Source organism: Dermacentor albipictus, chromosome 9, assembly GCF_038994185.2.
Source record: "Dermacentor albipictus isolate Rhodes 1998 colony chromosome 9, USDA_Dalb.pri_finalv2, whole genome shotgun sequence".
NCBI classification, from domain to species: Eukaryota; Metazoa; Arthropoda; class Arachnida; order Ixodida; family Ixodidae; genus Dermacentor; species Dermacentor albipictus.
Window position 1 is genome coordinate 103,771,711 of NC_091829.1, and position 18,767 is coordinate 103,790,477.

The following is an 18,767-nucleotide window of genomic DNA, read 5'->3' on the forward strand; positions in this document are numbered from 1 at the left end:
ACTACTCGCAAAACAGATAGAACGGCTCACGTCTCATTCACGTCGGATGCATGCAAACAGCCCATGTAGCCTGAATTTTGCGTACTACGGGGTTGTGGCTCGCTTTATGTTGGTTTCAACATATTTAGAAGCTTTAAGTGGCGGACTCGCAGTAGGCCAGGCCTCGGTGGCATTTGCAGCCAACTTGCTGGTGTTACGGTTACATCTTTAGGAACCGCCCTTTTCTGCCTCGAAGCACAGAAGTGACTGGAGCACCAATGCATTTCGACGGACGCTTTGAAAATGAATATCTCTTAATTGTAGTGCCGTCCAGAGAGATTGTTCGAAGTGGATACGCCTTGCGAACTAAGTGGCTACAATTCGTATATTGAAATATTTCGCGTAAAGTAAATAATTTCAATGTTCATTAGCGTAATTCCGTTAATTATTCAACATTTTGAACCATTCAACATTTTCATTTCTAGTACATATAATGGTCGTGTCATCAAGCAATTTAGATCAAGGGTTAGAATTCGGCTATCTGCCATAGCGCAATCTTCAAAAAAATTTGGTGCAGCTAAAAAGGCACCCTGTTCGTGATGTCTCAACAAAAAACACCTTGCGGTGCATAAGGCATCGTGATGTCATGCAGTTTTAATAAGCATAGGCTCACGTTTTCTCTTCTTCTTGGTGTGAGGTCATTCATAATGGCAATAGTCAGGTAAATGAAAAGCTTCGGAAAGGGCCCCTCGGCAACGGGAATCTAATATTCTCTGATTGCGCACAAACCGCATTTGCGAAACTGCCCAGCAATGCACGATAGTAAACGCATATAAATTATTGCAGGACACCAGTATGGCCTCACTGTTAAGCATGTGTTCGGACGGACACCCGGCCTCCTGATCAGCTTTAAAACAAAGTTCGATATAAGGAGCGTCGGCACATTAAGAGAACACTTTAACGTCGCGAACGGAATGGTAAGTCCATGACAATATATTTCATTAGAAATAATTCCTCCCCCCCCCCCTCTTTGGAAACCTGAAGGGTGTACTAACCGATCTTGATGCCTCATTGTCACCGCACAAATAGATCCCTTATAATACTAACCGACTCCAAGGAAGCATGCCGAAACTACATTAATGGCAGAATCGGTTAAAAAGCGCTCCAAATCTTCCTCCGCGCTGGCCAACAGAATAAACGCATCAGACACACCATCTTTTGGGTACCTGGGCACACTGAGATTGAGGGCAACCAAAGGGCTGATAGGATCGCTCGCGAGCATGCAAACCGAGCGGACCTAAATAGAGATCCTGAGGATTTCATGACAGTGATCCCAACGTACTCTGACATACTAAATTACCATAGAGGGACGAGAATCAGATATCCCCCGCCCCACAATACACTCACTCAACAACAGGCAGTTTACTGGCGACAGCTGCAGACAGGAACTTTCCCAAATTTACATATACTATGCAAAATGTTCCCAAGTCAATACAGGGACAAATGCCCGTGGTGTGGTGCAATACCCACACTTTATCACATCACATGGGAGTGCAATACAAATAAGGAATTCCACAAAATAGAAAATCCGAGTACGGAGCAGTGGGAGAGCGTGCTCTCCAGCGGCGACCCTAGCCTCCAACGGAAGCTGGTGGATCATGCCCGACGAGCAGCCACGCTCAGTGGTGCCCTGGAATAGGGGCGCCAACCATGCAGGCCGGAGATCTTCATCAACCAAGAAGATCAAGACATCCGGCACGACCGCTGAATTACTCTTTCTAGAGTAATAAAGTTTACTTCCTCCTCCTCCAGTCATAAATGTGCGTGATCTATGCAACCGAAAAAAAAATTGAAGCTAGAAGCACGTACGCGCATTTATTTTGGAAATAAATCGAGTTCGAAAATAACAGATCGAATAAGGGATCGAAGTTATTGAACCATTTATTAGCTTGTAGTACTTTGTCTCTACATGACCCCGCATAATCCATCATTATGTTATCTTACATATAAGTATTTGAAGGAACAAATATTCGTAACCATCTAATCTCTCTCAAGACATGGCTACACTCAACCACGAAGGCCTTCTGGTTAAAAACAAATTACAAAACAAACGCAATGTGTACCTCCAATGCGAAGGGACCCTGCTGGAATCCGCACAAAGGGTAAGCAAAAGGGCTAAGCTCGGTGAAGAACAACACCCATCTTTGACATTGCAGTTGTCGCGGCTCTTCTCTTCAACACTGACATTCAACGAAGCCCACCAGGATTATCAACCTTGAGCAAAGAGGCACGCAACCTATATATTAAATTTGCCAAACGCACGCTGCCCGAGATGCACGCATGGTACCTGACAGGTACACCACTGGCAACCATTCTAAATGCCCTCACGGACTCTGTAATCGATCATGTCCTTATGTACTTGAAGGAAATGGTAAGTACAGGCTCTACGTTCTCCGCATATGTGCCGCTCCAAAAGAAGTTAGGCCGCCTAGACCAGGTCCTTCGCTAGATGAAACAGCTAGCAAGCACTACTTGACTACTCATCCTAGGTCAATTCAACGCCACGCATGCCGTGTGGGGCTACACCAGAAACACGGCCATAGGCGAAATTCTCCTCTATATGAAACGTTAAAGTATCATCAACTCGCCATCCTCACTAATTCACAACAGTACCAAAATCGGTGACAGCATGAGTCAAGAGACGTACGCTGACTTAACACTTGCCGACCAACTGCGCACACTGGCTGGTGCAATGCAATATGAGACGATGGCCAGTAATCTCCGAGTACTTCATACCACAATACATGCAAGAAACTTCTAATGTAGAAAATGCACCATGGAGGCAAATGAACAACTTCTCGCAAAACGTGACAGACGTATCATTATCATCGCAACCATGGCAGGGGCATGACATAACCACCCAGTGGCTCCTGGGGCACTGCAATACCAGCGGAATGACACAGTAATAATGCCACCAAATCTCCACATACAAGCGGTCGATGTGTTTTGATCCTGCTTTCGTCAGCTGATGCTATGGCTGGGCTGACCTGTGTGTCCCGTTAACGTACATTGATCCCGTGTAACTCGCATGTTTCTACCATAAGTAGCTTACCTTTGCCTCCAGATACACAGCTGCATCTACCTCCTGGATTACCACCGTTTACTGTTCTCGCTTGGTGTTGCATTTACACAGACCTGTGCCTTCCTTATTGAAATGGCTAACAGCCCCACGTGCGACACATGCTGCTGATCAGACGCTCACACACACAAGCAAGTGATGTGCATAGCTCTGCATAAATTGTACGTACCAAACCAAAAGTTCTAGGCCACTGCTCCCAACAAACAAACACCATTTATTAGCGCTGTTTAGGTTCCTGTAGTCTACAGGCCTTTGCCATAAACACTAGGAGCCTCGCTTGTTACCGTACTTTTGATAGTTGCTGTCTTACCCCTTCCCTCCGCGCAGGGTAGCTAACAAGAACAATCTTTGCATAGCTTCCCTGGTTTTCCAGGGAACTTCTTTCTCTCCCAGGCTATTAATTTTGAACCATAAAATGGCTGTGGCTTAGCTAAGGTTAAGCCCGGGATGCGAAGCATACTAGCCTTTATTTTAGTTGTTGAAGCACTGTTTAGCCTGGTGAACTGCTGTTGCTTGGCTATATTTGGTTCGGCTAGACGAAGAAACAACTCATGCGTTACTCTGCTTCGCCTTCAAGAGTGGAACGCGACAGCGTTCCCGTCGACCCGCCTAGGGGTGTAAGACGGCGCAGCGACTACGCGCCCCGCATTGGACGCGGTGAGCGTCGAGCAACGCAGCGTTCGGCTCGGCAACGAAATGTGCGCCTGAGCAAGCGACGCACGCCTGAGCCTTAGAAACAGCTCGTTTCTAAGGCAACACCGCATTCACTAGAGGCGCTTTTGTACCGCTTTGAAGCATTGTACTCGTGGCTCAGTGGTAGCGTCTCCGTCTCGCACTCCGCAGACCCTGGTTCGATTCCCACCCAGCCCATCTAGCAAGAGTTGAGCAAAAGCCACCTAGAAAATCAGTCTCTGTAGCACGCCGCAACCTTCGCTTCTCATTCCAACGAGCAGCTCTGTCTCCAGGAGGCATCTCACCTCGTGAGTGTCTAGCAGAAGCAAGCGCAGCTGCTTATATACCACCGCGACGCCGCGAGCGGCGGCGCGAGTTGGAGCCCCGTTTCTCCTCTGTCATGACGTCACGGTGTCACGTGGTGAGCCTTGAAGGCGACGCCGTGAGCGACGGCGTGAGTTGGAGCCCCGTTTCTCCTCTTTCGTGACGTCACGGTGTCACGTGATATTGAAGGCGACACCACCGCGCCTGAGGAGCTGGGTTGAGCTCTAGTAATACGCTTCGCATAAAACCTGTTACAACCTGTCGTCAGCCTTCAGACATGACCGTCTGGCCACCTAACTTATCACCATCGACAAATTTGAGGATAAGATCAAATGTATCAAAGACACAATTTATGAACACTCGAAAGTTATCGAACACCGATAATTCCGCAGTTCATACACACTTTCTGCATCATTGGAGACCCCGAAACTGTATCGTCATATGATGACGCTGACAGAAATACAGCAGGCGTTCGGAGGTCTGCATCGCAGCCTTTACCGCCACCAATGCGAAATTCGCCGATCATCACCCACGACAAAACTGGGGTCGGGGGCGTAATCCTCCGCAGCGTACTGTTCGCTCAGTCAATGTTGTGCTGCACTTTGTCAATGCCATCTAAACAAGCGGAAGAGCCAGCACACCATGCAGCTAATTTTTCAACCACAACCGACTAGCAGTTTCGCCAAAGGTATTAAGAAGTACACAGGAAGTGCATAGAACCTTCGTATTGTGACTTTTTTCTTTCTTTTCTTCATGCTACATTTTTCCGTTCCGTACAAACTATTACCCCCCTTCCTCAATGCCCTTCAGTGGGTCTGTGAAGTATTATGAATGAATGAATAAGGAAGTCGAGCCACAACTGTGAAAACACACCGGAATATAGGAACTCTGGGAATAAGACACTCGAAATGCCCATCACTTCCCGTGAATTTATGCGAGCTCCCCAGAAACTCTACTCAGAGTATGACGCCCAGCGACGATTAAATCACCAGTAATTTGCCCCTGAACCTTGACGGCGACTCTTTGCTAGCTTCGCCTTCACCTTCCCAACAAAAATTGGCAAACGGGATGCTTACGACTGAGTGGAAACCCGCTAAAATAGTGCTAATACCCTAACCGGCTTAAAACCGGCTAAGAAACCTACGTCCCATATCACTGAGAGCTTACTTGGAACAGCTCTTCGAGCACATTGTTCATGAAAGCCTAGAGCACCAACATCACCTAGAGGACCAACATCTTTTCCAAGACACTATTTTGGTTTCCAGCCAAACCTTTCTAAACAAAGCGTTCTACTCCAACCAAAGTAGGAAGTCCTCGACCATGTTAGAATGAATAGTAGAAAAACAATTCTCGCCTCCTTTTTCTTAAGGAAACTTTTGAGAATGTTGCACTCCATATCATTATAGAGAGCAAATAGCTGGGTTCACACGACAAAACCGATCACGTAATCAGTCCACAGGCAAGAGTGATACTGCTCAGCTGCAACGACTGGCGCCGCAAGCAGATTATCAATGCCCTCTGGTATCAGGCGTGATTCGGTGGCATTCAACATGAGGCTCGTACGCTTACAAAACTGCTGGTCCGTCTCATCTTGTATATCCAACTTAAACAACATCAATTGAGGAGCCACACAATCACTATCACCATCGCCAGATTAGGCGACACCAAATATACAACCATTATCGGCATTGAAAAATTGCAGACACTACCTCCTCTCGCACACAGCACGGACACATCGCTAGACGAAGTGCTGTCATTAGTGCAATTCAGCACTGCCATGGCGGCACTCCCCTCCTTGCTTAGTGTCATACGAGGCATCAAAGACACCCTACATACGGATTAAAGTACATACAACATGCAGCCAACAAGGTACAGAACTAGACGGAACGGAGACGATTTCAAGGCGTTTCACGAGCTCCTATTACTAACGTGCAAAATGTGAGGGAAAGCAAGCCAGATACAGACCGATGTTACATTCCTCGCAAGCACCACATGTATACCTCGGGTGAGCAAGCTCTGTATTCATGGAATGAAAATAGAAACTGATAGTGGAGCTCGCCTTGCTGAGCAACGCTTACCACACTCCACCATAAATGTTCTTCGTGTGGTCGGTCGCATCACCAACAGGAAGCATGGTCGTTAGTACAATGACATCCTACGAATGATACAGCCACTCATTATCAGTTGCCTCCAATGGCCCACTCTTTATCTCCCAGCGAAGAGAGTACAGTTCGAGGCCCTCGATAATTTCCGAAGAACAGCCCACAAGCAACTGCTTGGACGGCCAACCTGAAGGTTATGTTACGACTAGAAGCACTTACAGTTCCCAACACTGCCACAGAACGCAAAGATGATTACCTTGGTAGTCAGCTGTAAATGTTACAACGACTAGCCACCGGGTGACACAGCTTTCAGATATTACGACGTACCCTACACACTCCTCAATTCCGTCTCATGAATGTACCTCGCCTCAGCCTTTTAATTCACATGCCACCCATGCCCAGAAGCATGCACTCCACTTGTCATGCTGATTGAAGACAAGCTAGGACACGAGGTTTGACTCTCGAACACGAAGGCCACCTTAGCGCCCTAAACGTGGATGCTGTTGCCATTCTTCCACTTTCTGCGCAGCCTCTGAGCGGGGTATACGGCGACGAAAAATAAGTTACTGCAGCCATGGTACAACATACTTTTATTGTGGAAGCGGGGGAAACTGGCATTGCGCTACCTAGAGCGCCTCAGCCGCAATAGGACTGCGTCATCATTTTCTCGTACTCCCGAGCAGCATGACGCAACCACGTCAGCGATATTTCTTCCAAAGCTCACCACGTATTTCACTCACTACAGCCAACACCCGCCGCAATCATTCTCCTCTGGATTATGGCCTACCATTCTCTACGTGGCAATCAGCAGGCACACACCTGTACCATAGCGCATACGAATGTGGCACTGTGCAGAGCCCCCCTAGTGCACACTGATCTCGCACAGTACAAATAGACTCTGGCTGAGACTTACCTAGAGCCTTAACCACTTACCAACACTCACCCCGTATATCACTATTCCTTAACTCGCTATACGGTACCAGCCCTGCACAATACACTCACTCGCGAAGATGCTGCTGCCTGGCAAACACTCAAAGCCATGACCTAATTACTCGCATCCTAAGCTATGCCATGCTATCCATTCCACACTATTCCCATATAGATCTCCTCACTGTAAAGAGTACGCCTCCTTATCTCACACAGCTGGGGTATGGGCACATACAACCAGCTTCCCGGTCTTCAACCCCACCAATGGGAAACAGCACCGACCGGCTCAGATCCACTCGATTAGCTGCCCTGGTAGGACGGGAACAGTAGTCAGTTGCTGCTGCACGGCTTGTGGACTAAGGAGCCTGGCAACCGGCGAGCGAACAGGCACGACCAGCTTCAACGCTCGTTCTTTTTTTTTTTCAATAAATGTCCTCTGCTACTACTACGACTACTAGCTTGCCAAGCGAAACATCGCCTGATGCACGACAGAGTTAACGGATATGCAATGGCGTGAGGCCTTTATTAACGAGTTACATCTGCTACCAAATATTATTTCCCCACCAGTTAGACCATGTCCCAGCCAGCCATCTGTGTTCCATGGATGTGTATACAACATGTTGTTTTAAACATTGCACACATGCGTTAGTAGGGTTAGCATTTAGACGGTGAAACGCGCTCAAACGAGAAAGAAACAAGTCCGTGCGTCAATATCTAGATTTACTCAAACAATACAAATACATATAATAATTTATCTAAGTCCCATCCAGAGCTTGTTGCCGCAAAGTTGCAAGGATATACCCGCTGGATTATGTGACCTCTAATAGGTGCTCACTATATGCATGCAGAAATCCGTAGAATATCTAGTGTATATTTTTGAGTTCTGACTAACGCGTTATACTTGGAGTTGCCGTATCAGATTTACAGTCAAGGATGAATTCAATGTAATGCTCGCAGTAGTCGCCGTGGGGCAAACTACCGCGCAAGGTCAGGTACATCGCGCGCACGATAGTGCACATGCCCACGACAAGGAGGCGCAGTGCACTCATTCTAGCGAAGATTTCACCCGGCACACTCAGCGTAATAAATTAGCAAAAGCTGCAAAATTAAATCGCAGCAGGATGTAGGAAGACATCATGTATACATGGGATGCAAACGTGACCGTTTCAGCCTACATTCTGAACCTGTGGAAACATAAAACGCGCTTCGGGAAACTGGAAGAAAAACGCTGGAAGAAAAAAAGAATGGTTGTCATTCCATACCTCCATAAACCTTCACATCACCTAAAGAAGATAGGATCTCGCTCTGACGTCAAGTCGTGTTCCCGGCTCCCCAAAAAGCTTGAAAGATTTTGCAGGAAAAGCTGCCCAATTAATAATGAGAAACCAAAATGTATGATAAAGCATTAAAACGAGCTCGTTGCATGCAAATAAGGTGTAGTACATCGGGTTCCGTTGTCGTGCGGCAAGTGTTATAGCGCTCAAACCAGCCGATGCGTAAACGAGAGGCTAGCAGAACATCGCGGCAATGTAAAGCAAGGCATCGAAGGCCGCATGGCAGAACACTGCAAGTCATGCAATGGTTGTTACGCTATCTTTCACAGATGCACGATATTCTTTTCCCCCACAGATCGCTTAACTAGGGAGATAGTTGAGGCCAGAGAAATTTCTTCGTCATGATCATAGTTGTGTTAGTGCCCTGTCTGTAGCATTAGGTCATAAGGAAGTGAGGTTTCTGGAGGTATGGCAGTGACAACGTTTGGTGTCGGCGGCACATGTAGTTATGCAGTTTTGCACGTGGTTTTGTTTGTTTTCTTCGCATCCTGCTTTTTTCCTGATTGTGGAAGCGTTTATATATGTCGCTATCACAATAAAAGCCAGTTGAAGTTTGCGCATGTTGTGTGCCCCTTCTTCGTTCGACGTCCTGTCTTTGTGCACGCAAAAGTCTAATAATAGCCATGCACAACCAACTTGCCCAAAACGTAACTCTTTTGAAAAAACCTATGTGGCGAGGGGGAGACCATTTATGTGGAGTCTGAGAAAAATTATTTTTGTCATGTTGTTACATGTATTAGGCGCCACGTGATCAGTCGCGCCACGCGAGAGAGCCACGGGCTACTGTGTTTCGGAGTAACAATGATCTCAAACTTTTCGGTGAGCCTTCACTGTCGAATTTGGCCCTATGGCCCTACCGTTTACATCTGCAAAATTTAAGTACCACTTTCAATGAGAATGGAATTTCAAGCGCAATAAATCTCGGGAAATCTTTGACGACTTTGTTGCAAGAAATTTACCTACAAAACTTTGCGTAATCCCTCCATCATCTCAATACAGCACCCTAACTAAATCTTCGAGAAAACATAAAATCAAGGCACCAGGAATGACGTACCGCATGTGTCTATACGATGAAACTATGTAATGTACATAAAGACCCCAATTCTAAAGTTGAGTTAACGTCAGTAATATATTGGCTGCTTGATATTTCCAAAATAAACTTTATACTTGCAATATAAATGTTAGTAGAACGTCGATTAGGTTTCATGTGGAGACATGTGGTCGAATGAATTTTACTCTCCCGTTGATAGGATATTGGTGGCTTACTAGGGTGGTCCAACGTTGTTGTCAGTACACAAAGCTTGATCGCACGGCGCCAATAGCGGCATAGTATATAAGCAAGCACGAATATAAAATTCCTTACCACCTCGACCGCTCGTTGTCTGAATCATACCCAGCTGTGCCTGGCGACTTCTTTTGCATCCAGGACTGATTGTGTAGGCATACTAGGTGTTCCTGCGCTCTTCCATTTACCTGTCACAACATTAGTTCGCCTGATTCACGCATCTAGAAAATCAAAGACGGGCTAGTGTGCGCCTTCCGTTGTATAGAAATATTTCTCCTTAATTTAGTGTGTGTCAAAAAAAATGAGACCATTTAAGCTAACTAAGGTGGATTTCTGAAATGTCCCTTTAATGTTGTTCTAATTTTCACGTTCTGGGTGACACACAGGTCGCCATTATTAGAAATGATACCGTAGCTCTCGGTGCTCCTTCGTGTGGAAAAAGCGATATCTTGAATAGAAGAAACTCCGCCTCAAACCTAGGGAAATGTACTACATAAAGAACTCCCAGACGTGTGGCAGAAGCAGTTAAGAACACGACTGTGCGTTTATGTGCGGTCGTTAGATTACCACAAGACACTGGAAAAATACCAAGCCTATCGTTACGCTGGTCTGGGCACCTACAAAAATTATTTTATACATCTTGATCGTGTCCCATAAAAACAGGGTACAACCATGTTCCCGACAGTGGGTGTTTGTTTGTCTGCCGTTCTGTATGTTACACTTTTCTTTAACTGCAGTCTGTTTCCATGCGCGCACCTTATATACGAATAGATGGGCTGCCATGAAACAGCCGGTACCATTCAATAAATATTAGTACTATTAACTTTGGCTTCATAAGCTTACCACATGCTTTTTTGAGAAAAGCCGTCGATCCACTGCAAACAACCACACCAGAAGCCATGATGATTATGTGGTCTGCGATGGCGTCAGCTTCCTCCATGTCGTGAGAAGAGATTAGAAGGGTTTTCTTCTTGCCTACGTTCTGCAATGTATCCCACACGATCCGCCTCGTCTTCGGATCCAGGCCTGCGGTTGGCTCGTCGAGAATCCGCACCTGGGAATAAATCCGGTTTCACGTCGTCCCACACCTACCAGACCTGGCTGGATAGCTGTACTCAATCGCTCTGCTTAAGTTCTTAAGTGCTCCGAACAGACACTGACGGAAAATAATCAGAAGGGTTATATTGATAGAACATTCGTCTAGAAGTGTGTGATCGTTTTCTGAGAGCGAATACGTGTCTTATTGTGCACAAAATTGCCACCGAAGTTTGCCCTGCTACTCGTCAGCTTCAGTCGCTCACACTAAAATACACAAGCTGAGGAACACCCCACGCCACCGCCCTATCAAAACATGCTCGCATCGCAGAAACGGCGTCATATTCTAAAACATTCCTGCTTTCGCCACTTTCTCGCATCCAAAAAAAGAAGTTCACCGACAATTACGATACTCCCTAATACATATTTGAGAGCAACTCTATACGTGCATTTGTTTCACAGTATAATGGCTGGTGCCGACCATCTTTCTCGTGCGGCACATTGCAAACGGAGCGAAGCGTGGCGCGACGGCCTCGCTATACTGTAAATCTCGAGTGGCAGCGCGTGGGCGAGATTTACAGCGGCTGCCGCAGGAAGACCTCCGCTCATGCAGGGCTTTGTTTCCATAGAATGGTGTCGGTGACGTCATCGGCTAAGAGACCACGCGCGCTACCCTGGCGCCATCTCATGGCCATCGCCGCCGCAAAGCCCTTATTGCACGGCACTACGCTTTTCTTCTCATGCCTTTCCCCATACCCTCCTCCTCCGCTTTTCGCCTCATGGTTCGGTTGCACCCTTCTCCTCCACATTCCTTCTCCTGCTCTCTTATCTAACGCTTTCTTTCATGCCCGCTGCGCTCCACGTTTGCTCTTTCATCCTTTGCTTTGTTCGTTGTCTTGGTTACGCCGAGGCACGTAGAGGATACTCGCCCCAGGAACGAGCGCCTGAGAACTGCGCTCTAAAAGTGTTCTCGCTGCGATGACGATTTGTCACCACAGAAGCCTGATCGTTCAATATAGCTCCACTATATTGCTTGAATATAGTCGAGAAGCTTGATTTGCGCTCTAAATTGACAAAGGGCTCAATCCAGTAAGCCTTCAGGCTTATAATTTGTACATTTAAGATGTAGACAGAACATTAACAAGTCCAATATATCATAAGCGATTACCCGCGATAACCATATTATGGTTGCAGTAAGAATAAATAAATGATTGGTTGGACTTGTTAATTGTTGTACTGCCTATGTTTTCTTTGGCTTAATAATTTGCTGGCTTCATGTGAATGTGATTAGACAAAATTTAGTCCCTCAGCTGTCTTTAATACTCGAAAATTTACCTACTTATACCACGATATGAATATGAGGCTCTCCCTATAGGGGGAATTGCGAGCATTTTTGACCACCTTGAGGTCCTTGAAATTGTGTCGAAATTTAAGTACACGAACGCTTTATCATTTCGGCTCCACATAACCGCGGCCGGGAATACAACCAGCGGCCCCGTGCTTAGCAGCGCAACGACACATTTTTGCCGAACGTACCTCTGGATCAGAAACAAGAGTCATCGCTATGCTCAGCCTTCGCTTCATGCCGCCACTGAGCTCGCTGGGCATGTTGAACACCTTGCCTTGCAGCCCGACCACACGCAGTGTTTCCTGGATTGAACTCATGAGCCTGTCATGGTGTCCTTTCTTGAGCTGCAAAAGAAGTGAAAGAATATACGGTGAGCAGTTTAAATGGTCATTTCCTGAAATGTGTAAATCCGGCAGAACCGGACTGCCGCTCAACGTCGACGTCAATGCGATTAGCGTTCAAGCAATGTGGCGACAGAAGTGATGGCCAACGCCGAAACATCTAAGCAGCCGGACTATTTTCCCGCGTTTCTTACTGCACACACTGCGCCATCCAATGAGGCTGCCATAAAGCTTCCGTATGACGCGCATTTATTTCCGCAGGATGTGAGACAAATTTGGAGGATAATTTTTGCCATTGTAGAGCGGCCCATATATCCAGTGGCACATGTCGAGTTACCCAAGTTATCATCCAAGAGGTTCATGGCGTAGTGTCATACACCCAATAGCACATACGCAGTGACCCAAATTAGTATCAAAGAGCTTCACTGAATAACAGTACAACTGATTTGCGCGTGCTCAGGGCTCTAAGGAGGAGTAAAAAAGGTTTATGGAAGACCGTTACATACTGGGTGCCACGTGCCTGGTGCCGTATCTCCGGTGGCCAACGCCGGCATCAAAGAGGCTCGTTGAAACGCGGCAAATCGATACACAACTTAATGCAATGATTGGTTTCGAACCCTGTTCCTACAGAGCACCAGCCCCATGCGCTACTCATTCGACCAAGGACTGCCCAGTTTTCCAAGTCGGTTCGTGATGTAGATTGAGAGTTGTGCCCCCGACAGTGAGTGGAGTTCCCTAGGAATGCTAATCGTATTATTCGGCACGATAATTAGTAATACTACAAGAATTAATAATAATAACTACACGAAATAATGATAAAATTGTCATAATAAACAACAAACACTCCTAGAACAGCAAAAATCTTGCCACGAATGGAGATTTGGTGAGACGGAAATGACGAAAAAGCGAGAATGCAATAAAAGGATGAACAGAAAGCACACACAGATAGGGGGGGGGGGGGGTTGGAGGCTCCTTTCAAGCCCTGGCTAGTAGAATTTGCCGACAGCTTCTGAATTTTGAAGCACTCTATCGGGTCCAGTCAGCTTTTCACCCCTCTAAAGACGACTGAATTTCACTTTAATGAACCGACAGCTGAACTTGTATAGTCCTGAGACTTGAGGCGTAGACAATTTTTCATATATAAAGAAAGATTGAATTGCGCTCAAATAAACCAAAGGCTCATGCTGGCAAATGTTGTGACTTGAGGTCTAGCCATTTCTTTACCGCAAGGAACGATTCAATTGGTCTCAAGTGAACCAAAAGATCAAGCTGCAAGGTCTTGAGACTTGAAGTGTAGTTAGTTCTTTATCCGCAAGGAAATCACACTCACATGAACCAAAAGCTCAAACTGGCAAGACTTTGAGGTCTAGCCAATGCTTTATTCAAAGAAATATTGAATTGCACTGTAAGTCAACCAGAGGCTCAACCCCGTAATAATTAAGGCTTTGTATTGCGTCAAAAGGGACCTAACATGCGACAGTGCATCCAAACATATGATGTCGCGCTCATTTACGCGCGCTGTCATGGCAAAATGTGCAATTCGATCTTCCCTGCCTCCAATATAATAATGAGCCACGTCCGGATAAATGGATAAAAACAAAGTTACGAAAGAATATTTTTATAGCCTAAAGAGATGCTTCTTGGACATTGAGCCTAAATCAAACCACTCTATTGAGCAGTGCGTGAGGCTGCGAGAACAAGGGGAGGTAGACTTTTTCGGTGAGGCCACCTTGATTAAGCATTTGGTGGAGGATAGTTACGCTACAGCAACCAATCCAACTAGTCTTTGCAGCAGAGGCACCGCGTAGCGAAGCGTAGAACATGGAGATAAGCATATTAAGTGAGTCAGCGCTGTCGGAAATAGAGTATTAACTACGCAAGTAATTGATTTTTTTCGAAGATGTAAATGAGCCTAGTAATTTCGATGAACAAATGGCACGTGAACTATGCCAGCTTCAACTACACAATTAGAACACGCGTTCTAAAGTGAATAATTACGGTTACTTAAATTGATGGTATTTAGCTAGCATTACTGGGCCATTGCTTTCCCCATGTACAGTCATATCATAAGAAGCCAACAAACAGTCTCACCTAGGACAGCATAGGGGAATTTATCGACCGCTTCTAATTGAATTAGGAAAATGATCACAAAATGGAAATGAAAGTGGAATAAAATGCTACTCGTGGGGAGGTGAAGCACAAACCCATGTCTTCGCTTTACGTGCGCGACGCTCTTATCAATTGAGCTAGCGTGGTGCCCTTTTCCCAACCGGTTTCTGGTGTACTTGTGCCTGTCTACGAACACCAAGCCTCAGAGTGCTAGCTAGGGCGACCACTCGTGGTATTTTCGACGGACGTACAGCGTCCTTTCGGCGAAGACGCATGAGGCTGCTTATGTGAGGGTATCCGAGTTACACTCGCTTTGGTAAAATGTCATTTTGTAGATTCAGTTTATGCGCAGACATGGCGCCACCTCCTCCCCATCTATTAACACTAAGCCTGCGACTGCTAGCTAGGGCGACCACTCGTGGTATTTTCGGCGGACGTAAAACGGCCTTTCGACGAAGACGAATGAGGCTGCTTATGTGCGGGAATTAGAATTGCAGTCGCTTTGGTGAAATGTCATTTTAGAGACTCAGTTTGTGCGCTCATGACGTGGCGCCACCTCTTCCCCATGGGCTTCGCTGTCACATGTCCAATGAAGCACGCAATAGGCACGCCTTTTAGTCAGCTAAAACCGCGAAGGCGCGATGGCCTCTCGGAACCGTGCTTGTCTCGCACCTTGAAGGTATTGTATATACTTCCACCCCGAACCAAAGTGTACCACATTTTTTTTCAAAGCCATCAATTTACTTTTTCTACGCGAAATTGCATGAGAAATTACTCGTCAGCTCAGGCATTTTTGACGCGTTTGTATTGTCAGAGCCGTGGGCCATTTTCGACAACATTGCTCGGTGAAGCCGCCGTCCACGAGGAAGCCGAATTTTCGTGTACGGAGGCATTTAATAATTTCCCACTAAAATGGGGCCCCTCGGCTTCCAATCCGGCAGGAGTTATCCCTTCAGGTAGCATGTGTTGGTTTACTGACCTATTGTCTTAACCCGAAAAATTCGTGTAGATGTGACGCCTGCGGCAGAAGGGCTGTTCCACATCCACCGCAAATGTCGGTGAGTGCGCCTATGCTGCTACGGTGTCCTTAGCTTATTGTTGGATGGCTTATTATATATATATATATATATATATATATATATATATATATATATATATATGTGTGTGTGTGTGTGTGTGTGTATGGTTTTAGTTATATATTAAGGGTGGGCGAATATTTCATGTTTTGGATGGAAATCGACTATCACACTCACTACTCACATTCAATAGAGAACAATTCTGCATTTCCGACTAATGCAAACTATCCAAACATTTCGCGCAACTCGATTGGTAATGTTTCCTTTCTGTTTTTCATCTGCTAACCACACATTTGCACATTACTTGATGTGGAACTACGACAACTGTATTCGAAGCAACCCACAAACAAAATCGCTACTGCAATTTTTTTTTTAGTTTCGCTGCTCAAGCCTGTATGACACCCTGTGAGTTTTGTTGGTAGTGTGTCATTTTGTGTTTTGGGCACTCTAGCCATGTAGCAATTTTATCTTTTACACAGCCACTAGTAACTTTTTCCCTGCAACGGGTCCTTTTAGACGCGTTTCTGGCACACTAGTACTTCGACTTCCTTCTTTTTCCACATTTGAGATCATTTTTTAAGAACGATTTATTTAATGTGTTTGGTAAGCTAAACACAAATCACTCACTCATTTACGGAAAGCTTGTTTTAGGCCTGGCTCCAAAGATACTCAGAAGCTATTCGCGCATTTCTTTTTTCATGACAATTTATGATATTGTATTTCACACTGACTCCTTCTTCCTGTGCGCTCCACACTATTTGGTACAGGCGTAATATTCCTGTTGTACATTGTGGGGTTCTCCTCCGTGCTCTTGGGACAAAGGAACGACAACACAGTAGTGCAAACATTCACAAGGGCATTTATTGCACCTTTCATAGATCAATGCCTGCTAGCAGAGTTGCTATCCACAAAACGTGCCGATGGGCGCGCGATAAATCTAAAGTCCGGCTCGCCGCGACCGGAAAACGAGCGAATCTGTTCGCCCCATGCTGGATCCCAACGCCTGGTCGTTCGCGTGTACGGTCACGCCAACGGTGGCGCGTTCCAAGACGGCCACGCGAGACAGTCTCGCAGAAGCATGGGTCGGCGCGCGCGCGCGCGGGACGTCCTCGCTGTTAGCCGACCCGCCGGGAAAGAGCAAGCGCCTTGTCTCCCGGCGCCCAAGTAGCCCCGCCGCGGCGCGACACTCGCGCCATCTCTCGCACCGCGCTTGTACCACTCCGACCGCCGCGGGCGCCAGGCCACGCGAGCCGTGCGGGAAAACAGCATGTCAGGGGATGCGTGAGAGTCCTGCAACCCCACAACATATGTACGTCTGGCGTTTGACTATTTCATATTCATGTCGGTATTCAATTCTTCCTATTCGTACGCGGTTCGTGTTCAAAAAAGGTTTAGACTTCTTTTTCGAGGTAATCACTGAATGAGTACACTATCCCCTGTAGTTTTCCGCAAAACTCAAGTTAACTTGCAGATTTCTTTCCAAGCCCCACAAGTTTTCCGGCAGAGCGGTAGCATGGGAAATTTTTTTTCCTAACCCGTCTAAACCTGACTGAACCGCTTCTGAAAACCCCCCACCTGTTCGACACAAGTGAACGTGATTCCATCAAAAACCTTGAACTCGAACCCGAGTCACCCCAAAAAATGTGTTTTTACCGGCCGCTACCTTGGCGAGCATATTTTGCCTTTCCGAGCCAGTGTACCGTAATATTTTGTTTCGTTGAAACTAAGCTTTCTCTTAATCGACAGTGGAAAGAGGTGGCAAAGGTTTCGGTAGTGTCAGTTATTTCTAACGCATAATCATAGCAAAAGGCACGTACCGATCCAAAGTAGAGAAGGTTTTCCACGCAAGTCATGTCTTCGAAAAAGATGTCTTTCTGCTGACAAAAGCTGACCCGCTGGCGCACCTGCTCACGCTGGCTGGCAACGTTGTAGCCGCATACTCTGACTGCACCACTTGTTGGGGCCAGCATTCCTGTGGAATTCAAAGAAATCGCTGAACAATCACTGCGTTTCAAAGCTAGGACACAACAGCTTCACTGTCTGGCTGTCGGTGAAGACCAATCTCCCTGAATTCCGGGGAAACAGCACCACTTGTAGATTAAAGTAAGCCTTATCTCACTGGGTATGGTTCTTAAAGCTATTCCCGTCATGCTTAATACTGTTTCCATACCAAAGTTTCTGTATTCCTAGATAACGTCTCTATCAATCAAAAAATGTGTACTCAAATCCAATAAGCCCATATAAAAATTGAGTGCCACATAAAACCCGCATGTTTCAATCAGTCAATCAAATCAATCAAATCAAGTTTATTTCAACATACAACTGATGCTGAGGACCGTGTACAAGATGCCAGGAAGCCTTGACGTGGTCAATGGCCCCGTTTTACAGGCAGCAACAAATTCAGCAAAATATTAGCATGGTTAAATACAATAGTAATTGAAAAAATAGTATTTCCACACTAATAACTGTGAAACATTAATCATGATAACTATGAGCAAGTATAACAAAACTTAAAAAAAGTAAACCTTACATGATGTGTTATTCTCATAAATACAGCTAGTCGTGAAATACATCACAAAATACACAAGAGATAATAAAACAAATGCAGCACTATGTACATCGCTATTACGACACAATATAGAACAAATATTTCATACAGTAACACTTACAGAAGGATTCGATACGCACAATAAAAAATGATTATACAAGAATTGAACTGTTCAAAGAACCTTCATACGTCTATGCACATATTCGCATCTAGATATATGTTTATCCTAGCACAGAAATAAGCATTACTTTATGTTTGCCTTGTTCAAATGGCAGGGTAGTCGAAAACGTAGCATTTCATAAGTGTAATTTTCCCATATTTCAGAACTCCTTGTACTGACCGCCTTATGTTTTGCTATTAAGTTGGAAATACGTTTTAGGGTGTCGTTCTTTCTTTTAATTCTGGACATATAATTTTCCTAGTAACATATTTTCATAAATTTTAGGCATTGACAGGAAATTGAGCTTTTCAAATAGAGGACTAGTATGTGTTAAGTAAGGGACATCGAGTATACAACGTACAGCCTTTTTTCTGTATTCTATGCAGTA

General features: G+C 45.7%; 1 protein-coding gene across 1 annotated transcript in view; it reads right to left on the reverse strand.

The window, feature by feature from the left end:
* LOC139049599 (phospholipid-transporting ATPase ABCA3-like) overlaps positions 1-18,767 on the reverse strand; it is a 344,592-nt gene that overhangs the window by 174,490 nt on the left and 151,335 nt on the right. The window contains exons 11-13 of the transcript XR_011508412.1: positions 17,489-17,643; positions 12,334-12,489; positions 10,606-10,816 (exon numbers count right to left, since the gene is read on the reverse strand). The gene's annotated coding sequence lies outside the window, so the exon portion shown is untranslated. The remainder of the gene's footprint in view (positions 1-10,605; positions 10,817-12,333; positions 12,490-17,488; positions 17,644-18,767) is intronic.